The 24,476-nt window shown below is 49.8% G+C and overlaps 2 long non-coding RNA genes across 2 annotated transcripts; both read right to left on the bottom strand.

The window, feature by feature from the left end:
* Window positions 1-6,606: 6,606 nt before the first annotated feature.
* LOC116782996 lies at window positions 6,607-13,813 on the bottom strand. The gene is made up of 3 exons (XR_004355422.1): window positions 13,658-13,813; window positions 8,081-8,896; window positions 6,607-7,027 (listed from the first exon to the last, which is right to left on the bottom strand). It is a non-coding gene; the product is annotated as an uncharacterized LOC116782996 (long non-coding RNA).
* A 785-nt stretch (window positions 13,814-14,598) lies between these two features.
* Window positions 14,599-22,791, bottom strand: LOC116782997. Its single transcript, XR_004355423.1, has 3 exons — window positions 22,488-22,791; window positions 15,107-15,206; window positions 14,599-14,793 (listed from the first exon to the last, which is right to left on the bottom strand). It is a non-coding gene; the product is annotated as an uncharacterized LOC116782997 (long non-coding RNA).
* Window positions 22,792-24,476: the final 1,685 nt, after the last annotated feature.

The following is a 24,476-nucleotide window of genomic DNA, read 5'->3' as shown; positions in this document are numbered from 1 at the left end:
TTCACCCTGCAGAACAGGCTGCGCCTTCCAGCAGAGAATCTCAACCCTTCTGGCTGCTGGAGCCGTTTGCCAAAGTGGAGCATTTGCCAAAGGCAAAATGAGAACAAAAAGGCCTTTTCTGCCCGGCCACTCCCTGCCCCCCTCCCTCCCTCCCCAGCTGCACAAACCCAGGAATTCTGTGTGTGAATAAACCACGTTGGTTTGGGCACTTTTGGAGAACCCACCTCAGTCCATCCCCGGGCTGGGAGCAGCCAAGCACAAGTGCTCTCATTGCCCCCCCCCCGGGCATCACTTTTAACAAACTTCCCCCTCTGAGCCATCCAGTCACTGCCCTGGGGCTGCTCTGCTGCCTCAAACGTTCCAAATAAACAGGGAATAAAACCTGGGAAAACCCTGTGTCTGTCAAAGCCTGATAACTCCGACACCGTGGATTTCTGTCCCTGACCTGCCTTTGTCCATGATATCCTGACCCCGAGGAGCCTTCCCGGGGCTTTGCTGCCCTTCATTTGCTGCCCTTCATTTGCAATCCCAAATTTGAGATGCTGGGTTGCCACGGGGAATTCCCAGCATCCAAGATCCCGGGCCTCTGTTCCCACAGCAGGAGAGAACAGCATCCCTTAAAGCCAGAGCCACCAAACTCAGTTTGCTGAGCCAGCCAAGGGAAAGGCCAAAACCATGGAGATGGCTCAAGATTGTCCTTCTCCAGGACCCAAATGCAGTTTTCAGCAGGGTCCTGTCCATCCCAAAAGCAGCCAAAGGCTTCTCAGCATTGTAGGGAAAACCGAATTTGGTTGTTCCACAGCTAACGGGGAAGGAGGAGGAAAAAGGGACACAAAGGGTAGTTCCAGATGGGGAATCATGCCCAGAGAAGCTGTGGCTGCACCTGGATCCCTGCGAGTGTCCAAGGCCAGGCTGGACAGAGCTTGGAGCAACCTGGGCCAGTGGAAGGTGTCCCTGCCCATGGCACGGGGTGGGACTTAAACCCAAAGCATCCCATAAATCAGGGGATGGAGACTGGAAATCCAGGCTTTGCTGGCCCTGCACATTTCCAGGATTGTGCCAGGGATTCTTCACTATCCCAAAGGCCCAGACTTTTCCCTGAGTAGCAGCAGCTGCAGGATCCTACCAGGACTTTCCAAGGCTCCCAGAGGATCCAGGGGGGTGGTTTTGCCCTCCCATTGCTCCTCCTTCGGCTGCTGCTGGAGGTGCCTCAACAACCTGCCTGGGCCTGGTCTTCCTGCTCAGTTACAATATCTCAGCTTCCAGCCAGGCTCCTCTTTCCTAAATATTCCTAAATATTTCCTAAATATTGCCTTAACAGCTGGACCAGGCAGTGCCAGGGCACATCTGGACGTGAGCACATGTCAGTGCTGCCCAGGCCAAGGGGGAGCAAGTTGGTACCAGTTCCAGCCCTTTGCCACCACTCAGCACAGAACTGCACCTTTCTTGAACATCCAAGAGCAAAGCAGGTCCTTCCTCCAACAAAGCTTGGATCCAACACAGGGAACTGGCTCAGGAGTCGCCAGTGCAGGGCCAGCTCAGCAGAATCCCAGAATCATCAAGGCTGGGAGAGACTTCCAGGATGCTCCAGTCCCAGCACCACCAGAATAACCCCTAATCCATGTCCCCCCCATCCAGATGCCTCTGGAACACTTCCAGAGACAGGGACTCCACCACCTCCCTGGGACACTTATTCCAAGGCCTGATCACTCCTGCAGGGAAAAATTGTTTCTAATCTCCAACCTGAACCTGCCCTGGTGCAGTTTGAGGCCATTCCCTCTCCTCCTTTCCCTTGGACATGGCAGCAGAGTCCGAACCTCCTCCCTGCCCCCTCCTGTCAGGGAGTTGCAGAGAGCAATGATGTCCCCCTTGAGCCTCCTCTTCTCCAGATAAACCCCCCCAGCTCCCTCAGCCATTTTTAGAATCATAAAATGCCAGAATGGTTTGGGTTGGAAGGAACCTCAAAGCCCATCCAGTGCCACCCCCTGCCATGGGCAGGGACACCTTCCACCAGCCCAGGTTGCTACAAATCCCATCCAGCCTGGCCTGAATCTCAGCTGCTTTCTCACCAGAGAGGAAGATGAACATAGAGACAACAGAGCACTGGAGCTAATTTTGAGTCCAAACACTTCCAGTGCCATTGAGGTCACTGTGTCCCACCAGGGCTGACCAGCAGAGCTGGGCTGAGTCTGACACAAGTGGTGTCGGGTCTTTTTTATCATTTCAAGAAGGATGGGCCACATTTTCAGGAGGAATTTGTTGCTGGAAAGGGTGTTCAGGCCTTGGCAGGGGCTGCCCAGAGAGGTTTGGAGTGCCCAGCCCTGGAAGTGTCCCAGGAAGGCCTGGCCGTGGCACTCAGGTGCCCAGGGCTGGGGGACAAGGTGGGGATGGGGCACAGGGGGGATCCATGGCCTGCAAGGGCTTTTCCAACCCCAGGGATCCTGGGATTCAGCAGTCAGATACATTTCTATGCCTATACACACTCCAAGACAACGGTTGTGGTCCATGAGGAGCAAGGAAACCCATCATATCCCTGATTTCCAAGCTGAAGTTCCATAACAAAACCCCATTTCAGCCTGTCCAGAACCCGGGGGGGTGTGGGGAGATGGACGGGGGGGAACCAAAACCAACCAAGTTATTCTTGCAGATTTGATGAAAGGTTCAGGGGCCAAAGAGTTTTGCATGAAACCCAGGAATTTTTTCCTGCCCTGCTCAAGCTCCAAACCAGCCAAATGCTGTGTGGTTTGTGCTCCTGCTGTGAGCAGCTTCAATGGTTGTAGTAATTAGACTATCCCAGCTATACATTAGTTAATAAAGAACATAAATAACCATAAAAATGCCCCGCTTTGCTGCCAGGACTTGCCCAATCCAAACAAATTCATCAGTGTTTGGCACAATGGAGCATTCTAAGAATTTGTACATAATTTGCTTGCTTTTTTTTTTTGCCTTTTTTTTTTTTTTTTGCAAACCTTTCAAAAAGGAGCTATTTCCATGGTAAGCATGTTTTTCTTCAAGAGATTATACTCCTTCCAAGGCAATTAACTACATTCCAATGAAAACAGGCAGAATTTTAAATAAATGATACCAGGCTGTTGGTAACGAAAGAGAGAGGGAGAATGAGAGCACAATTGAAACTCTGAAATTGTGGTCACTTAAATAAAAACCCTTCTGTGCACAGCTGAAAACAGTTTCTCTCCTAAAATACTGACATTTTACCACGGGAGAAAGAACAAGAGCATTAATCTTCCAGGGGTTTTCACTTGGGTTTGGTTGCCACAGTGGCTTTGTTGCTGCCTCACGTTATGAATGTTCTAATAAAGACATTAACTACGCAATTCAGTGACAGAACAATCAGAGGGGGGGGGGGGGAAACAAAGCAAGAGAAGTTTTCTGTGCAATCAGAGCTGAGCAAAATGCAGAGAATTTGGGGGCAGCAGCGTTTCTGTGCTGAAGGGTTCACTGAGCTTCCCAACACCTCAGTGCCACACAAAAAATGACTTTCTACTCTAAAAATGGGGGGCTGGGACAAGGTGTTTGTTTGGCCATGACCAAGGAGCTGTGACACAAGGGGGGGTGACCAGAACAGGTCAAAAGCAATTGAGATATTGGGAAGGAATCCTTCCCTGCGAGGGTGGGGAGGGGCTGGGAGAGAATTCCCAGAGAAGCTGTGGCTGCTCCATCCCTGGAAGCGTCCAAGGCCAGCTTGGATGAGGTCCTGAGCAACCTGGGCTGGTGGAGGGTGTCCCTGCCCATGGCAGGGGGTGGAATGAGATGAGCTTTTAAGGTCCCTTCCAACCCAACCAATTCCATGATTCCATGAACTTGTAGCCCAGTGGGTCTGGTTTGCTTGGACAGCTGCTGGTGACCCCAGCAGAGCTACTCCTGGTGGCCCCTCCATGGGAAAAGCAGCTGCCTCAGGAGGGAAATTCCTCAGGGAGAAGCTTCCAGAGCAACTCGAGCCACCACCAGGAGGAAAACCCTGCAGTGCCCATCCTGCCCCTGGCACCACGGAGGGAGAGGCCTCTCCATCCAACAGGGCTGTTGGAACAAAAAGGAGGATCCTTCCAGCTGGATTCCCTCCCTCTGCACCTCAGACCCCTCAGTTTGGGGTCAGGCTGAGCTGGGAACACCGAGAGCTCAGCTCTTACTCCATCAGTGCCTTCACAGCTCAACAAACCCCCCCCCCAACCCTCCGGCACCTTCCGAAGGAGCAGCATCCGCACAAAGCCAGGGCTTCCAGAGCCTCTGGAAAAGGAGAGCTCTGTGTCTGTCACGTGGAGAAAACCACAAGGGATGAAAAAAACCAGGTTTGGGTGTCGACGACCAGCTGTGTGTGGGCACAACTTCCAGGAGGTGTTTTTGGCACTCCAAATCCCAAACCAGGCCTTCCCCTCCATGGAGGCCTCTCCGCCCGCCCGGGAAGGCAGAGCCAGCTCTCCCGTCCCTCCTCACTTGTCACACGGATAAATCCCAAGCCATATTCCTATGGCAAAGAGGGGCCACCCCCACAGAAGTTACAAAAAGCTTCCCAAGTCCTCCTCAGGCCAAAGCCCGGCCTGGTGTGTCCAACGTCCATCCCTTGAGGAGCCACGGCTGGAAAAGGGGGAAACTCCTGTTGTTGTTGTTATTTCTGTTCCCTCACACCACAGGCCGGGGCCCCTTAATTTTAGGCCCTGCCCAAACAAATGACTCCACAGTCCTTCCCCGGGGTGCTCCCCGAATAGGAGTGTCCGAAAATCCCTCATTTGTCTGCGCCTCCCACTTCCTCCGCCAACATCCACTTCCAGTAGGATTTATGAATGTGAGAAAACAGCTGAACTTAGGTTTCTGGGAGGTTCCAAAGCAGCTTTCCCTGGGTTCATACATCATCCAGTGGTGGGGTTGGTTGCTCCTCTGGAGCCCGTGTGGCTCCTGGTTCTAATCTCAGCTGTGGTGACGACCCAGCTCAGCTACTGCCTGGGAAAGTTTTGCTAATTGCCACAGTCTGGGCAAGTGTGTGACAGAGGGACAGATGGCAGGGCCAAGTCTCAATTATGTGCACAAATAAACTGCAAAACCCCGGGAGAAACCAGAGCTTTTGGGACTTCTTCACTCCCAGACCGTAGGTGTCACATCTGCCTGCCAGCAAAGAGGAGGCACAGCCAAGGTCATTCCCATCCCTGGAAGTGTCCAAGGCCAGGCTGGAGCAACCTGGGATGGTGGAGGGTGTCCCTGCCCGTGGCAGGGGGTGGCACTGGTCGATCCTTAAAATCCCTTCCAACCCAAACCATTCTATGATTTCATAAAAGACAAATAAAAAGCTCTTCCAGCCTAAAACTATTTTGGGGAATTTAAGACGCCCTTCCCTCTCTTGCTGCCCAAGATGCAGCCAGGAGCTCCAGGCCTCAAAGAACAGCTCTCTGGGACTGGGAACTGCTCAAAGAAGAGCTCCCAGATCCACCTTTGGACGTGCAAACTGCACTCGAGCAGCTTTTCATCCCAGGAACTTCCACCAGGCAACTGTGCTCCTCTCCCTTGGCCACACTGGAAGCTTAAAACGAGCCTCTCCCAGAGCCAATTTTAATTCATTACCACCCCAGCAATTAGCTGAACAGCCTCCCTGGGTTTCTGCATTATCCTCTTGTTTTCTGAGTCAAATTTAATAATGTTTCCAGGAGTTCCACAAAGCTACAGTTGCTTTTTGTCTTTGATGCCCACCAGGAGCAAGTCTGGGCTAACAGGGCTCCCAGCAGTTGAATTCCACCTTTTTTTTTTTGGTCTCCCTGCCTTCCTGGGGAGCTGCTACAAAGAAAGGGTGAGTTTTCCCTGGCAAATCCCACAGCTGGGTGAAGTGGTTTGAACCTCCTTTCACGTCTTGGGCTGTAAATTTAAAGTCCAGCTCAACATCCACTGTTAATTTATCTTGGAAAGTCTCATGTGGAGAGAGAACCTAAATTTTCTCAGCTCCTCAGCAATGACAGGCCCCTTTTTTTCCCCCCTCTCCTAAGTCTCATGTCAAGAATTTGAGCCAAATATGGAGATATCTTATCCTACATCTGCATCTAAATAAAAACTCTGTCACAAATCATATTTTCAAGATTTTTTTTCTTCAAGCAACTTTTTTTTTCCTGAGGAGCACATTCTATGGCACTATTTGAACCACAGAAGGAGGAAAAAATTAATGACAGCATCAGAGAGACCCTTTGCTGAGATCCTATTTACAAAGGATGCCCACAAAGTCCTGTTTCCCAGGAAAAAAAAAAACAAAAACAAAAAACAAGTAGAAACCAATGCTCACAGTTAATAACTCTCCCCCTTCTGTCAGTCCTACTTTTTCAATGACAGATTTAACTGCCTGTGTGGGGTTTGACTTTTCTTATGCACAGTGACTGTAGATTCTCCAATTTGCAACCACAGAGTACCTCAACCCTTATTTCTTGTCCAATCTCAATCCTTATTTCTGTTCCATCGCAAATCTTATTCTTTGTTCCATCTCAATCCTTATTTCTCTTCCGTCCCAAATCTTATTTCTTGTTCCATCCCAACCCTTATTTCTTGTCCCACCTCAACCTTTATTTCCTGTCCCATCTCAACCCTTAGTTCTTGTCCCATCCCAACCCTTACTTCTTGTCCCATCCCAACCCTTACTTCTTGTCCCATCCCAACCCTTACTTCTTGTCCCATCCCAACCCTTATTTCTTGTCCCATCCCAACCCTTCTTTCTTTTTCCATCCCAACTCTCATTTCTTCCCACTCTCAACCCATATTTCCTGTCCCACCTCAACCTCTATTTCTTGCTCCACCTCAACCCTAATTTCTTGTCCCATTTCAACCCTTATTTCTTGTTCCATCCCAACCTTTACTTCTTGTCCCATCCCAACCCTTATTTCTTGTCCCATCCCAACCCTTCTTTCTTTTTCCATCCCAACTCTCATTTCTTCCCACTCTCAACCCATATTTCCTGTCCCACCTCAACCTCTATTTCTTGCTCCACCTCAACCCTAATTTCTTGTCCCATTTCAACCCTTATTTCTTGTTCCATCCCAACCTTTATTTCTTGCCCCATCCCAACCCTTATTTCCTGTCCCACCTCAACCCTTCTTTCTTCCCCACCTCAACCCTTATTTCTCGTCCCACCTCAAACTTATTTTTTGTCCCATCTCAACCCTTATTTCATGTCCCATCGAAATCCATATTTCTTCCCCATCTCAACCCTTATTTCTTTTTCCATCCCAACTCTTATTTCTTGTCCCACCTCAACCCTTATTTCTTCCCCATCTCAACCCTTATTTCTTTTTCCATCCCAACTCTTATTTCTTGTCCCACCTCAACCCTTATTTCTTCTCCCATCTCAACCCTTATTTCTTGTCCCACCTCAGCCCTTATTTCTTGTTCCATCCCAACCTTTATTTCTTGTCCCATCTCAATCCTTATTTCTTGTTCCATCCCAAATCTTATTTCTTGTTCCATCTCAACACTTATTTCTTGTTCCATCTCAACACTTATTTCTTGTTCCATCTCAATACTTATTTCTTGTTCCATCTTAACACTTATTTCTTGTTCCATCCCAATTCTTATTTCATTTCTTGTTCCATCCCAACTCTTATTTCTTGTCCCACCTCAACCCTTATTTCCTGTCCCATCCAAACTCTTATTTCTTCCCCATCTCAACCCTTATTTCTTGTCCCACTTCAACCCTTATTTCTTGTCACATCTCAACCCCTATTTCTTGTCCCATCTCAATCCCTATTTCTTGTCCTATCTCAACCTTACTTCTTGTCCCTCCTCAACCCTTATTTCTTGTCCTATCTCAACCTTTATTTCTTTTTCCATTCCAACCATTATTTCTTGTCCCATCCTAACCCTTTTTTCTTGTCCCATCCCAATTTTTATTTCTTCCCCACCTCAACCCTTATTTCTCATTCCCATCCCAACCCTTATTTCTTCTCCATCTCAACCTTTATTTCTTTTCCCATCCCAACCCTTATTTCTTTTTCCATCCCAACTTTTATTTCTTCCCCATCTCAACCCTTGTTTCTTTTTCCATCCCAACCCTTATTTTTTGTCCCATTCCAACCCTTCTTTCCTGTCCCACCTCAACCCTTATTTCTTTGCATCTTCCTGGGCCTCACCTATTTTTTTCCTCCCATTTCACCGTGAAAGGAACTTCCTACAGAGCCAAGATTTTGCCTGGAGGTCACCAGTGAGCCCTTGCCATAAACAGCTGGGTATCACATGGTAAATCCTCCTCTGAATCTCCTGAGGCCTCTGGAAGCTCTGCCAGCTCATGTAGCAACAGGAGGCAGAGTGGGCAGAGTGGGGATGGTCACACTGGGATTTTGTGCCAGGAGTGGCCAAGGTTGCCTCCTGTTCATCTCTTCACTTTTTTCCCCCCCAAGAATCGTAGGATTTCAGCAGAGAGAGAATGTGAGACTGGGGGCTTGATGCTGCCTTTGTGCCTTCTGGTACCTTCTGGTTACCCTGGGATGCCACAGCTATCACAAATCATGACACCTTCTCCCAGGCTTTCTCAGCTGCTTCTACAGCCCTTCCATCCCTAAATACAGTTTGACTCCCCCATCCCTAAAGTATTCCCTCTCCTTTAGTTCCTTGGGCTAAGGATCCTTATTATTATCCAGTATCTTCCTGTGCATAAAGATCTGTATCATTATCCAGTATCTTCCTGCAGCTGAAGCTCCAAAAAGCTGGATTTGGACCTTTCTCAAACACAGCACTAAGGTTTTGTTGTCCTTTTTCACACAGTTTCTTCAGATCATACCTGCAGAGATGTTCTGGGTGCTCCAGGATGGCTTCGTGGCCAGGTGGACCAAGGACTGACCTCTGGGTGAAAGTCACTCTGTCCCTGCCCATGAAGACAAATCCTCTGCCAGGTTTGCTGATACTCCCAAATACAAACCTGGAAAATCAAAAAAAAAAACCAAAGGAAAAAATCAAGGAGCTGCATCAGAGACCAGAGGGGGTGTGGAGTCTCCTCCCTGGGGATATTCCAGACCCCTCTGGACACAATCCTGTGCCATGTGCTCTGGGATGGCCCTGCTGGAGCAGGGAGGTGGGACCAGATGAGCCACTGTGGGCCCTTCCAACCTCACCCATCTTTAAAGGTCCACGTACAGGAGAACAAGAGAACCTTTAAAGGTTCTTCTACAGTTTTGCTCCTGAAGGAGAGCTGGGAATTAGCTGGAATATGGCTGGAAGGACAGCAGAGAGAGACATCGTGGAAACCTCCAGGAGAGATTCTGACTGTGCCAAGGGAAGAACGAGGCCCTGAGACAAAAGGAAGAGAGTTTCAGGGAGGAATGGTGATGCCATGGGCAGGAACTGATGCCCAGGAAGTTCCAGTTGGACAGGAGGAAGAACTTCTTGACTGGGCAGTGACCCAGCATTGAACAGGCTGCCCAGGGAGGGTGTGGAGTCTCCTCCCTGGGGATATTCCAGAACATCTGGACACAATCCTGTGCCGTGTGCTCTGGGATGGCCCTGCTGGAGCAGGGAGATGGGACCAGATGGGACACTGTGGGCTCTTCCAACCCCACCCATTCTGTGATCTTTAAAGGTTCTTGTACAGAAGAACAAGAACCTTTAAAGGTCCTGAAGGAGAGCTGGGAATTAGCTGGAATATGGCTGGAAGGATAGCGGAGAAAGACATCATGGAAACCTCCAGGAGAGATTCTGATTGTGCCAAGGCCCTGAGACAAAAGGAAAAGAGTTTCAGGGAGGAATGATGATGCTGTGGGAGAAGGAGAGCAGATGTCCCACTGTGGGCGCCCTCCCAGCCTCATACATCCCGGGATTCTGCCAAACAGCTTTTTGCCTTCACAATATCCATCAGCTCCCATGTAAAATCCCCCAGGTCAGGATCAGTTTGCCCCAGATTCAGCCTTTGCCCAGTGCAGCCCCCAAGCCAGGATTCCTTTGTAGGGCTCTGCAGACCATGAGTCATCCCAGCCCCGAGGAGGTGCCTAAATTAGGGCAAGGGAGAGCTCGGGGGAGCAGCTCTGACATCCACCCCAGACTTTCAAGTCCAGTAACACAGCTCCCACCCCCAGACACTTCTCAGCTGACCCAGTTTATCAACAACTGGCATCTCCCTCAGCGAAAAGGAGGCTCTTTCATCTGTGCTTTTTATTTCGGGGCTTTTACTGCAAACCCCGGGCTTGGAGCACAGAGATTTGGGAAAAAACTCACCCTCCAGAAAGCACCAGGGGCTCCCCAAGGATGGAATGTCCTCCCAGCACAGCTGACTGCCAGTCCAAGAGCTCACCCAGAGCTTTGGCACCTGATGTCATGGAATCATGGAACATCCAGAGTTTGAAGGGACCCTCAAAAATCATCCAAGTCCAACTCCTGGCCCTGCCCAGGACATCCCAACAATCCCACCCTGGCCCTGAGAGCGCTGTCCAAATGCTCCCTGAGCTCTGGATCAGGATCTGGAATTTTTCTGGGATCCTGAGGAGGGAATTTGGGGCTGGTCCTGACCTGGAAGATGCTCCAGCCCTTTCAGCACCAGCCACATTCCTTCCCTCACACCAGGGGGTGAATCCCTTGCTGGAGAATCCCAGCAAATGCCTCACAAATCCTGTAGTTCCCAAGCTCCTGCAGGGTTTGTGCTGCACAACAGCAGGAGAATTCCAGCTGGAATAGCTGGAAAAAAACAGCAGTGAGAGGAGTGAGGGGGGAGCCAGTCGAATCCAACTCACATAGCATGGAATCAGGGAATGGTTTGGGTTGGGAGGGACCTTAAACCCCACCCAGTGCCACCCCTGCCATGGGCAGGGACACCTTCCACTAGCCCAGGTTGCTCCAAGCCCATCCAACCTGGACACCAAGACATCCAACCCCACCCAGGGATGGGGAATTCACTCCCAAATCAAATATATACTTAATCAAGTCCCTTATAGGACTCTGAAGTGTATATTTTGCAGCAATTTAGCCCAAATTACCCTCTATTTAGTTCCTATTATTGTTCAAACAACTCCCAAGACATACATGGAGCTTTATAAACACATCAAGCTGATAAAACCAAGCCCATAAAAGCTTGGAGCCTAAACAAACCAGAGCAGCAAATGAAGACAGACTATTGTGTGGGGGCTGAGGAAATGGTTACAACCAGGAAGGATAATTTGGTATGGACTTCATAGTTAACAAAAAAAAAAAATTAAAAAAAATAAAAAAGGCACATTTTTCAGTTGATATTTCTGGCCTTGGCATTTTCTGTTGAAAAGCTTCTTCCTGACCTGCCTGGTTTTATTTGCATTGAAACATTTGCCTCATCAGAGAGTCTCCCCAGGGACTACAGGGTTGTCATAAACTCCCTGCCAGTCTATTTTTAAGCAGAATATCCATGTGTTTGAGCATTCAGACTCTACCCTTGCCAGAAGTCAGGGAATGCTGCCCACAGGCCTCTCCCAGGTTGTCTCCCAAGGGACGTTGGGTGGTGGCCTTCCCTCAAGGACCCCGCTCTTGTTTTCCCATCAACCCGGTTGAGGAGGAAAGGGGATGGGAAGAGAGAGGTTCAGATGAGAGATCTGGGGAAATTTTTTACTCTCAAAGAGTGGTCAGGCCTTGGAATAAGTGTCCCAGGGAGGTGGTGGAGTCCCTGTGTCTGGGAGTGTCCCAGAGGTGTCTGGATGTGACCCTTGGGGACATGGATTAGGGGTGATCCTGGTGGTGTTGGATGAGGGCACTGGATGATCCTGAAGGTCTCTTCCAACCCTGGTAATTCTGGGATTCAGAGGACTGACAGTCCAAGTCCTGTTCCAGAAAGACACAGACCAGCAGAGAGAAAGAAGTGATCAGAAATACAAAGTTGCATCTAATTTAGTTTGTATGACCTGGTCAGCCTGGTTTGGGTTGGGAGGGACCTTAAAGCTCATCCAGTTCCACCCCCTGCTATGGGCAGGGACACCTCCCACTATCCCAGGTTGCTCCAACCTGGCCTTGGGTACTTCCAGGGATGGTGAGTCCTCAACCCCTCTGGGCAGATACTTCATGGAATCATCTTTTTGTCCATATTTTGGAAGTCCTAAAACTCCCCGAGCACCCCGGGTTGTCCAGGCCTGGGACACCTGTTCATTCTCAGGGCAGATCCCTGAGGTTTGAAGGTTTGTTTTAGGCCAAAAACACCCTTTTGAAATGAAAGCAACGTCCTCCAAAGTTCCTGGAGCTTTTCCTGCTGTTCTTTCCTCTCCCTCAGTGCCCCAGTAAAGCCCCTCACCGTGGGTTTGGCTTTAAGCCCAAGCTTAAAGTCCCGTGCTGGGTAAGCCCTTCCTTGCACAGGGAACCCTTTCCTGAGCCAGGCCCAGGGCACAGCTTGGAATTCCTGCTGCCTGGAACCAGCAGAGGCTCCTGGGGAGATCAACCTGGGCCCAAATTCCAGCCTTCCCCTCTGCTCCTGGACCTTGGGCTCCTTCCAAAGGCTGCTCTTCCCTGGGATGGGCCCGAGCAGGGGCAGGGATGGGAGTTTTCCTTGGCTGCTCCTGCCTTCAGTGCCTAAATCCTGTGGGAGAGATCCTGTTTCTTCAGCAACTTCCCTGGAAATGTCCCCCAGGTGTCTGGATGTGGCCCTAGGGGACATGGGTTAGGGGTGATCCTGGTGGTGCTGGGGAATGGTGAGACTGGAGGATCCTGGAGGGCTCTTCCAGCCTTGGGGATCCTGGGATTCTGTTGAGGGAGCCAGGATAGCCAGGGATCAGCAAAGCTGGAATGTCCCCAGCACTGGGGGTCAGCCCTGGCCTTCCCACATTTGACAAGATCAGTCTTTGCAGTAACAGATGGGAATGATTTTAATTAATTTTAATCACTACTATAAGATATCTCAGCCTACATCTGTAATTCTATCTGGTCATATGATCTTTTCCTACTAAATAAGGTTAAAAATATGTTTATTGGCACCTTACTAGCAGGGACTTTCTTCTGACAGTTGGACCCATCTCCTGATCTTCAAACCTCTGTTTAACACCCTCAATTCTCTGCTGACACACAGAGCTACTCATCCCTCCTTAATTACTGCTCTTATCACAATCCATCTGGAACAGTAATTACACATTATTCCCTGTATCACCTCGGGCTAAATCCTGACTATAGGTTTAGCAAGCCAGGATTAACTAATCCCACCCCACTTAGACATCTGGGTTGGGAGAGACCTCTGAGGTCACTGAGTGCCACCCTCACACACAGCACAGGAGGGTGACAACTCCTTCTGCTTTCCCTCTCCACCTCTCCCTGGAATTTGTGTCCAGCCCCCGGGCTTGCAGCAGCAGGAGCATCTGTTCTGGAGGGTTTAACACATCCAGTTGGAACTGGGAATCTCTGAGCATCAGCCAAACCTCAGCACAGCCTGCTCTGTCCCTCTGCTCCAGCTGTCCTGTGGGTTCTCCTCACAGCAGTCCTGGAATCCTGGAATTAGAGAATTAGAGAGCCAGGGACTGGTTTGGGTTGGGAGGGATCTTAAAGATCACCCACTTCCAACCCCCTGCCATGGGCAGGGACACCTCCCACCAGCCCAGGTTGCTCAGGGCCACATCCAACCTGGCCTGGGACACTTCCAAGGAAGAAGCATCCACAGCTTCTCCAGGCAGAAGACAATTAGTCAAAACCCAGAACTGTTTGCCCATTTGGAGAACACAGGGATGAAGCTCCCACTGTAATTCCCACCAACCTGCCTCTGGAGAGCCTTCAGGGGAAGCCTTTACCAGGGCAGGAGCTTTTCCTCTGGCTCCAGAAGGGTGGATTCCATCTCCAGGGCTCCCCAGTGGCACAAAGGAAGGCAGGGTGGAGCTGAGGGAATCAGCTGGAGAGGAGGGGATCAGCTGGAGAGGAGGGGATCAGCTGGAGAACAGCAAGTCAGGCCCGAATGCTGAGAAGGAAGCAGAACAATGAAGTGCTGCCCAGGCCATGGGCACCATCCCACTCCAGGGGCTCCCCTGGCCCAGCAAATGGGGCCACTGTGGGACTGGAACCCACATCCCACCCCACAGCCGGGGTGGGTGACACACAGCCCCTTTAATCCTCCTTCTTTGGAGCTTTGCAGCTCTTCCCATCCCAACCTTCCCCACTTTTTGTTCCCAGATTGAAGGGGGCGAGAGGTTGTGGGGCGCGGGCTCGTTAACCATTTTAATGTCTCATTAACCATTTTAATGTCTCATTAACCATTTTAATCACCTTCATCAAGCTCAGCTCTGAGAAGCAACCAGTGAACGCCCATCCTGAAGCAATGGAGGAGCCTTCCCAACAGGACACCTGGGAATGTTTCCATAGATCCAACCTCTGGGTAAGGAAGGCCAAGCAATGTTTTGCAAGACAGGCTGCACTCAGCACAGAGCTCCTTCAGCTCCAAACTCCTCCCTGGGCTGCCACAGGATCCAAAACATGGATGGATCTGCAGGAACTCATTCCACCTGCCTTGGAGGGACTCAGGGACACACGAAGAACTTGGAAGGGCTGCCAGTTGTGGAACATCAAGAATTCCAAACCTGTGTGTGACTCACCAGGCCCAACCCATCCCCCCAAGGTTACTTTTACTTAATATTCACAGAAGGTACATTGTTATTCCTTCTTCAGAAAAAGTCATGAATAACTTACCATTCATTACCATTTTTTTTTTTAGATTGGCTTCATGTAAAAGGATGAGAAAGCATTGAAATTGTTCATTTCCCAACCTCTTCAGATCTTTTTAGCTCATCATTGTTGAGCACAGAAGTGGTTTTCGACGCTTTTTAGTTAACAAAAGACAATATTTGGGGGGTTTTGTTTGACGAACTACATTTGTTTGGTAAGGAATATTCACCTCTGCTCCTAAAAAAGTGAAGAAAAGAAGGCAAAAGCCAAACTAGGTGAATATTTGGACAACTCTCTCAGGGCCATGGTGGGATTTTTGGGGTGTTCTGTACAGGGCCAGGAGTTGGAATGGATGATCTCTGGGGGCCCCTTCCAGCTCAAGATATTCCATGATTCTATGATTTCCATTTATCCATATCAGAAGTCACGCTTCAGGCTGCCAGAAAAACACGGGCTGCTGGGATCCGCCTGGCAGGAGCTGGCAAATCCTCCAGCATTCCAGATGGGATCGTTTCAAATGTCCCAAACCCCAGTGGTTTCCTCTACTCACCACGGGAAGAAGTGATCCTTCCATTCCAGGGATGAGGGGGAATCTTCCAGCTGCTGGTTTTCTGCTTGTGAATCCCATGGGAACCCGCTGGGAATGACACCTGCAGGATTGTCAGCAGTTACCATGGAAACAGGGATTTTCATGGAATTGGTCCACCTGAGGGAGGTAGAAGGTTTTACTTTGGTGTCAAGACAAGTGCTGGAGCTGGGATGGGATTAGGCCACGGTCTCACCATCCCTGTCAGCCAAAGGGGACCCCAAAAAGGGATCTTGCCCTCAGCCCAAGCTGCTCCTTGCTCCTGTTATCCTCCGTGTCCAAGATGCCGTGAGGAATGAAACTGGGATCTGAGCTGGGTTAAAACACAACTTTCCTTTCAGAGAACCTGGACCAGTTCCCAGTGCAGTTCCCTCACCTGGAAAACAACTGTCCTAATGCATCTCAGAGAGGGTGGTGTGGGAATTGACGGAAGCACTGGAGCAGGGAAAGATGTTTCACTCCCTGCTTTGTGCCAGGAGAAAATGGTCTGGAAAGTACAGCCCTGGGGTCACATTTATCCTCTTCCCAGCCTGAGTTTGCCTCTCTTCACAGGGTCCTCCCTGCCTCCACGTGTTTTTTGTTTCTGGAAATACCTAAAACTGTCAGATCTCCATCATCCCAGCTTCTTATTAACAAGGCAAATCAACTGGTGCTCATAATAACCCAGCACAGGCTTGATCCCCCCCGGGATGTTCTCCAGAGGTCCTGCACAGAAGGGAAGGGATGATCTTGGTTTGTCCTTGGCACCCCAGCACCTGTTTGGTGCAGCAGCTTCACGTGGTCCAACACAGGCCCATGTTCACAGCCCTGCCCAAAGAGGAGCCCAGAAAACGCCTCTGCACACCCACACCCCCGTGGTTGGCACTGCCAGCTCCTCAGAGGAGTCTCAGGATGGTTTGGGTTGACCTTTAAAGATTCTGTTCCAACTCCCCTGCAATGAACAGGGACAGCTTTGGCCTTAATCCAGTTGTCCAGGATCCTGGTGGACACTGGGCAGCCAAAGGGGCAGGAGAGACTCTGTGCCAAAGAAAGGGCCTGGCTGGAAATCTCCCTCTCCAAGGGCATCTCTCCTCTGGGAGAGGGATCCTAGTGCAGCCACCCCAACACCAGCAGTACCAGGAGGAGGTATCATGGAATGGTTTGGGCTGGAAGAGACCTCAAAGCTCATCCAGGGACACCTTCCACTAGCCCAGGTTGCTCCAGGTCCAGCCTGGCCTTGGACACCTCGAGGGATGGGGAGTCCACAACCTCCCTGGCACCCAACGTCTGGGTCTGGCTGAGCCGAGCAGCCCTGCAGCCCTTGGAAAGCCTGAGGAGGAGAGGGACTTTCAGCTCCTCCTTGAGGTGGAGGAAAGGCCTGGAAAGTTTGGAGTTGATCACCAAACACAAGCCCATGCACGGAGTGAGTGGCTGGCCTTGATCTCTCTGCTCCAAACCTTCTCCCTCAGCGTTGCCCGGAGGGAATTTTTCCCTCTTCAGCTCCTGCTGAGCTTTGTCAGCCCTGCACTGACACAACTCCTCCATTGGTGTCAGACTCCACCTGTGGTCCCTGAGCAAGTCAAATTTAGCAACACACCATCAACATGTGCCCCAAAATCATGGAATGGGTTGGGTTGGGAGGGACCTTAAAGCCCATCCAGTGCCACCCCCTGCCATGGGCAGGGACACCTTCCACTAGCCCAGGTTGCTCCAACCTGGCCTTGGACACTTCCAGGGATGGGGAATGCTTGGAAATTATTTTCTGGTGGTTTTAATTTGCCTCCTACCATCACTAAAACCTGGAAGCCACGTGCAATATTATCACTATAAATATGGGGTAAATCTACTTTACAACTGTAAGAGCCACGTCACTTTGAAGTTTATATATTAATATGTATTATATACACATTTATTCTCACATATAAAACCCTCTTTTTCCCTTCATTTTTACACCATGGGCCATATTTCTAAAAAATCCAAACCCAATCATCCCCCCAAGGTATAGTGAGCTCTCAGCAAAAATCAGAAGTTCAGGGTTATATCAGAGCCTACTCAGCTATGAATTTATATTTTATTATATATATTATTATATTTATTTATATTATTAATTAATTTATATTATTTTTTAAAAAATTAACTCCAGGGGGGGATGCCCAGCACCAGTTTGCTCCATGGAGATATTCCTGTTTAGCTCCCATGAAGGAAAAGTTAGACCATGACACTTGAACTATCAAATGAAGCCATTCATTACCAGCCCTTTCCCAACGACTGGAACAGCGTTTTCCAAAGAATGTGAGGAAGGAAGGAAGAGGAATAGCCAGGGATTTCCTTTCAGGTGGCAAAGGGCAGAGGTGAGGGACTCTGGGCACACATGTGGAGGTCTGTGCACACATGGCCAGTTTGGAAATCTCGTTATTCACTGGTTAAACCCCATTGTTCACTGGTCAAATCTTGTTATTCACTGGTTAAACCACATTGTTCACCAGTTAAACCTCACTGTTCACTGGTTAAACCTCCTTGTTCACTGGCTAAACCTCCTTGTTCACTGGCTAAACCTCCTTGTTCACTGGCTAAACCCTGTTAGTCACTGGTTAAACCTCATTATTCACTGGTTAAACAACATTATTCACTGGTTAAACCTCATTATTCACTGGTTAAACCTTGTTATTCACTGGTTAAACCTTGTTATTCACTGGTTAAACCTTGTTGTTCACTGGTTAAACCTCATTATTCACTGGTTAAACCTTGTTATTCACTGGTTAAACCTTGTTATTCACTGGTTAAACCTCGTTCACTGGCTAAACCCTGTTAGTCATTGGTTAAATCTTGTTGTTCACTGCTTAAATCTCATTGTTCACTGGTTAAACCTTGTTATTCACTGGTTAAAACTCATTAGTCACTGGTTAAACCCTGTTAGTCACTGTTTAAATCTCATTATTCACTGATTAAACCTTGTTATTCACTGGTTAAACCTCGTTGTTCACTGGTTAAACCCCTCGTTATTCACTGGTTAAATCTCATTTTTCACTGGTTAAATCTCATTTTTCACTGGTTACACCTCATTGTTCACTGGTTAAACCCCATTAGTCACTGGTTAAACCCTGTTAGTCACTGGTTAAATCTCATTGTTCACTGGTTAAACCTTGTTATTCACTGCTAAAAACTCGTTAGTCACTGGTTAAATCTCATTGTTCACTGGTTAAACCACATTGTTCACTGGTTACCCCTCGTTATTCACTGGTTAAACCCTGTTAGACACCGGTTAAACTCCAGTATTCACAGGTTAAATCTCATTATTTACTGGTTACACCTCATTATTCACTGGTTAAACCCCATTGTTCACTGGTTACCCCTCACTGTTCACTGATTTTCAAACCTCCTGAGCACTCTCTCCACAGCCTGGAACTCCCTGACATTCCCTGCCTGGAGTGTGAGGGCTCTGAAGGCCAAGCACAGGCAGTGCCAGGAGCAGTGGATTCACCATATTTTTTTGAAATAACACAAATAATAACACAATAACCCAAATAATAACCCAAATAATAACACAATAACCCAAATAATAACAACACAATAACACCTCCTCCTTTTGTTTGAAGGATGCCCAAGTGCTTCCTCCCTCTGCAGTGACGTGCCTGAGATGTTCTCCAGCCTGTGCTGAGCCAAGAGGGAGGGTCTGCACAGGCAATTCCCAGCAAAAAAGTACTGTTATTTCCCATTATTCCCAGTTTACCTCGAGAAATGAGACAAAACTCCTGCAAAAGCAGCTCTGGTTGTATTCCCTGGGCAAGGATTGTTTTAGGTGCAGCTCCTGTGAAGGCACAGCCCGTTGCTTTTCACATCTTTAATGCCCCCTAACCCAGTTAAATCATATTTCTGATGAGCAGAGGCTTCATCTGAGAGTTTATGTGCAACAAACCCAGAATTAGAAACCAAATTAGTTTTACAAATCATGTTATTGAGCAGTTCAGCACCTCCACACCCAGCCAGCTCTCTGCACCCGCACTTAGGGGGTGTTGAATAGGGCAAAGCTCTGAATTTTGGGGAGTCTGATGGGCTCAAACAGCTCTGGGACTGTGCAGCAGAGTGTGTCAGATTAAACAAGACTGGGCTGTAAATTTTCATTAGATGGAAGGGAAAAAAATCAGGATTTAGCCACATTAAGGAGACACCAGGCCTGTAAACAACGAGCCAAGCACAACAACCAGGCTCCTGGCAGGACGTGCCCTCAGGACACAGGGGTAGAGGCTCCTGAGATTGGAGGAAGGAACAGAAAAATCAAAATAGGGAAGGGAAATGCTCTCAGTCCCCAGGGGTGTAAAAACCAGGGAAGCAAACAAATTGGAATAACCTTGAGGTATCCAGACCTCCCTGATCCTTCTCAGCTGCCCACGTTCCACTCTCAGAGGCACAGATAAAGCAAAGGAGGCTCTGAAGCACTTCAACAACAGGACAGTTTCCAGGTATCCTGTCAGCAGGAGCAGCTTCCAGGGTTTATTGTGGAGATAGAAGGGGAAAAACAAGGTTCAGGCTTAACCTCATTGGCCAAAAAGATCAAAAACAAACCCAATCTGCTCAAATTCTCCAAGTGGACCGATTTGCTCTGCCTTGGAAGTTTTGAGCTCTCTTCTGAGGGAGAGCTGCATTACCTTCCCAGTCAGCCAAAACACTCTTATCTGGGATAACAGGACACGGATACAGAGGAGAAATAAATGGGATGATTGGTAAATTTTTGACCCAGTGATTTTTAATGGGAGTTTTGTCCTCTTCTAACTCAAAATGATGTCCATGGGGTTTATTTGCTCAGAACCACTAGGGAAAAAAAAGCTTTTGACTGGTTTGGGAATAAGTCCCTGAGGGATAAACAGTCCTCATGTACCCACAAAGACTCCCAATCCAGACCCATGTTCACCTTAGGAAGTGAACAGGAGTGGAGGGAAATCCATCCAAGAGGGAAACAGGAAGGAAACAAACACTTGGAAAGGACCTTGTGGGTCACCCGGTCCCACCTCCCTGCTCCCTATTCCTTTCCAGCCACTTCTCCTGCCCTCAGCAATCCAGAGGAATTCCTCCAGCTCGCTTTCTGGAGCACTGAGAGCCCCCAAAATTCTCTGCTCTCAGCCTCCCTGCCCAACACAGCATTACCAAGAGTCACCTCTGAACTCCTGCCCAGCTCCTCAACTCATGGTCAGGACTCGCCTCCGTGCCAAGATTTTTTTAAGTCTCTCTCCTTTCCAGGCATCTGTCAAATGCCAGGAGGTGCCAAGCAGGACAAAGAGAGGCAATTTATCTTGGAAAAACAGCCCCTGACACCAGGGCATCCCAGTGGGAAATCCCAGGCATGGAAACCCCAAACCTGTAAGTTTTGGGGTAAAACCTCCCAGACTGTTAATGGAGGGTGGACAAACCAACACCGACGACTTCATCCTTGGAAAGGACTGAACTTTTAGGCAAGTCTTCCCTAAAAACATCGGTCAAACCCCAAATCTTCCCTGAAAACATCGATCAAACCCCAAATCTTCCCTATAGCATTGATCAAACCCCAAATCTTCCCTAAAACCAGCACCCACATGGAGACTCTCATCCTGAAGGATCCCAGAAATGCTGGAGTTTCTGGGCCAGCCCTCAACTGTTGAAGTCACTGAGGATTTCAGGTTCCAGATTTGCCAAACCAAGTTAAAAAGGTGCAGGAGATGCAGGAGACCCACCTGTGCTGGCCCTGTTCCTGCACAAACTTGTGCGTGGCACGAGAGGATCATTCATTTTTCAGGCCCAGGAGTCGTCCTGCTCTGGCACCCTTTGGGTTCTTCCCTGGTTTGGCATCCAAACACTCTCCTGGGGTAGAAGGAGGGGTTGGAACACCCCCAGGTTTCACCCCCTTGGCTGCCAGGATGCTCACGGAGATGAGGATTCAGAGGTGCTGCCAAGGCCAGAGGTTTAGAAGGAGCTGAAGTGCCCCAAAAAACGAGGAGGAAAAACAGGCTGGCACACGGAGAGCTTTCTTCGGGAAGAAATTCCTCCCTGGGAGGGTGGGAAGGCCCTGGCACAGCCTGGAGAAGAGAAGGCTCCAGGGACACCTCAGAACCCCTTCCAGGGCCTGAAGGGGCTCCAGGAGAGCTGGAGAGGGACTGGGGACAAGGGATGGAGGGACAGGATACAAGGAATGGCTTCCACTGCCAGAGGGCAGGATTAGATGGGATATTGGCTGGGAGGGTGGGGAGGCCCTGGCCCAGGTTGCCCAGAGAAGCTGTGGCTGCCCCTGGATCTCTGGAAGTGCCCAAGGCCAGGTTGGAGCAACCTGGGCTAGTGGAAGGTGTCCCTGCCCATGGCAGGGGGTTGGATGATCCTTAAGGTCCCTTCCAACCCAAACCATTCCATGAACTGATGATTCTTCCACTCAGGTGAGACCTCACAGGGCCAAAGTGGGCAGACTGAGCCTTTCCAGCCCAGTGCTCCTGGTTTGACTGGAAGTCACCCTCAGGAGGCGAGGGATGGGCTGGCAGTAGATCCATCCACACCTGCACCAGAACCCTCCTGGATTTAGTTGCTACCTCAGCCCTCAGAAGTTCCAGGGTGGGAATTCCTCTCTTCAGCAGCCCTGTTGTAAGAGCACATCAGTGTTTGTGAGCTATTTGAGTATTTATGAGTATTTGAGACTCTTAGATGTCCCAGCAGGGAGCGGAAATAAGAAAGGAACCACCTCAGCAGAGGGAGAGGGAGATTCAACTGCAGCTCCACCCCTCCAACTCAACCCTCCGGTGAAGGGAGAACCCACACTCTTCCCAAAGCTTCCCCACATTCCCTCACCTCTCCTGCTGTGCCACCACTTGGATTTCTCCGCTTTTATTCAGCATCTCCTTCCCAAGGAGCAGCTTTGTGGTGCCTGACACAGCAGCTGCCAGCAAGTCCCTGGGACAGACAGCCTTGTTTTCCACAGGGGAGCATGTGGAGGCAGAAAAGAAATGAGGCAGCTAAAAATAATGCCCTTAACACTCTCCCTTGCAGCTGGTTTTCTCCAATTTTCCACTGCTGGATGTTGATGACAGTGTAAGAGGAGATCACAGAGCCAGCTCAGTACTTTTCCATGGAAGGCTGAAATCTCTAAGAATAACAATTTATCAGTGGAGCTGTGTCTGTTTGACCTGGCTCCTTTTCAGAGATTAGAAACCAAACAGCTCCCAATGTATTGTGTTGACTTTGGGGGCCTGTTGTTGTTGGTTTGTTGGTTTTGTTTTTTTTTTTTTCTATCTAAGAAGTGATTTTCACATTTCATCAGTTCCAGAGGCAGGAAGGAAGGGGGGGGAAAGAATGCACATCTGTCTTCCAAAGTGGATCAGGGAGAGGAGAAGAACAAATAATGATAACTTACCCACGTGGAGAGCCTTTCATCCTGAAGGATCCCAGAGATGCTGGAGTTTCTGGGCCAGCCCTGAACTGCTGAAGTCACTGAGGATTTCAGGGAGAGAAGAAGCAACAGGGCAGGGCAGTATCTCTGCAATCCTGCAATTTTCAGCCAGCCTGCAGAAATTCCCACAGGTATTGTTGGGAAAAATAGGTGTTTTGAGCAGAATCTTCACTCTCCTGGGGCAGAAGGATCTTGGGCAGAAGCAACTCCCAGACCTGGTGTTCCACACTGCTGGATGAGCAGGTCACTGGAGGGAGTGGGAGATGATATTCCTGTTGTGATGGAGGATGGAATGAGCTTGGAAAACCCTCAGTATGGTAATGATGGCACTCACTGTCATGGCCTCACCTATGGGAACAGCCCCTCAGGCTGTCCCCGAGTGTCCCATCTGTTGCTGGGTTGGGCTGCACCCAAAGGGTCATGGAATCATGGAATCATGGAATCCCAGACTGGTTTGGGTTGGAAAGGACCTTGAAGCCCATCCAGTGCCACCCCCTGCCATGGGCAGGGACACCTTCCACCAGCCCAGGTTGCTCCAAGCCCTGTCCAACCTGGCCTTGGACACTTCCAGGGATCCAGGGGCAGCCACAGCTTCTCTGGGCAACCTGGACCAGGGCCCCCCCACCTCACAGCCAGGAATTCCTTCCCAATATCTCACCTGAATCTCCCCTCTTTCAGTTTGAACCCATTCCCCCTCATCCTGCCCCTGCAGTTCCTGATTAAATCCCTCTCTGGTTTCCTTGCAGGCCCCTTCAGACCCTGGAAGGTGCTGTGAGGTCTCCACCCAACCTTCTCTTCTCCAGGTTGAACAGTCCCAGTTTTCCCAGCCTGTCCCACCTGGGAAGGTGCTCCAGTCCCCTTATCAACTTCATGGCCTGCTCTGGACTTGCTCCAACATTCCATGCCCTTCTTATGTTGGGGGGCCCCAGAGCTGGACACAGAACTCCAGGTGAGGTCTCAGAGCAGAGCAGGGGGGCAGAATCCCCTCCCTCAGCTGCTGCCCACCCTGCTTTGGGCACAGCCCAGGATACACTTGGTTTCTGGGCTGGATCAAGCTGGAAAAGGCTTCAACTCCTTGCAGGTTTTACCAGGCAAAGTGGGAAAGGACACTTCCATACCCCAATGAGAAGGAAAAGCGAAGCCCAAACCCCAGCCAGGAGTCAGAGCCCACCCTTGGCTCCCTCATTCACTTAAAGGCATTTCTGCTGCCTCATTCCCACCACCTGTGTTGTGCCAAGGAGATGCACATTCCAGCTCTTTCCCAGCTCTTTCCCTGCCCACCTGGGTGACTCAGATCCACCAGGTGCAGCTTCAAAGCAGCAACCCGGGGAGGCTGCTGGGATGGGATCTCCAGATGAGATCTCAGGGATCCACAGCTCCAAAATATAACAGCAGACCACGAAGATATGGATGCGTTGGCTGATCCCCTGGAGGAACTGCTGGAGAAACTCCTGGAGAAACTCCCTGGCTTCAGGGCTGGAGAAGGATGTCAGGGTTTCTGGGAAAAAGGTTCTTCAGAATTGTTCATGAGATGCTCCCTGCTCAAAGAAAGGAGCCTTCTGGGTGTCAGCAAATACGGATAAAAAGAGAATTTGAACATGCAGTGAAACTGCCGTTGGTTGGAGAAACATTCCCAGAGTTTTGGAGGTGGGAGCACACGGGGGGAGCCCAGGACACTGCAGGAAAGGTGTCCATGGCCAGGCAAGGACAGGATGGACATCACTCCAGGAACTGAGTCCCCAAGGGCCAAACAGGCTCCACTGAGCTGATCTTTGCTCTCTGGGACAGGGACAGGACCCAGGGAAGGGCTGGAGCTGGGACAGGGCAGGCTCAGGGTGGATCTCAGGACAAGGTTCTTCCCGCAGAGGGTGGTGGGCACTGACCAGGCTCCCCAGGGCACTGGGCACAGCCCCAAGGCTGCCAGAGCTCCAGGAGGGTTTGGATGATCCTCTG

This window comes from Chiroxiphia lanceolata, chromosome 2, assembly GCF_009829145.1.
Source record: "Chiroxiphia lanceolata isolate bChiLan1 chromosome 2, bChiLan1.pri, whole genome shotgun sequence".
NCBI classification, from domain to species: Eukaryota; Metazoa; Chordata; class Aves; order Passeriformes; family Pipridae; genus Chiroxiphia; species Chiroxiphia lanceolata.
The sequence above is the reverse complement of the archived record's forward strand: the minus strand, read 5'-3'. Positions and strand labels throughout refer to the sequence as shown.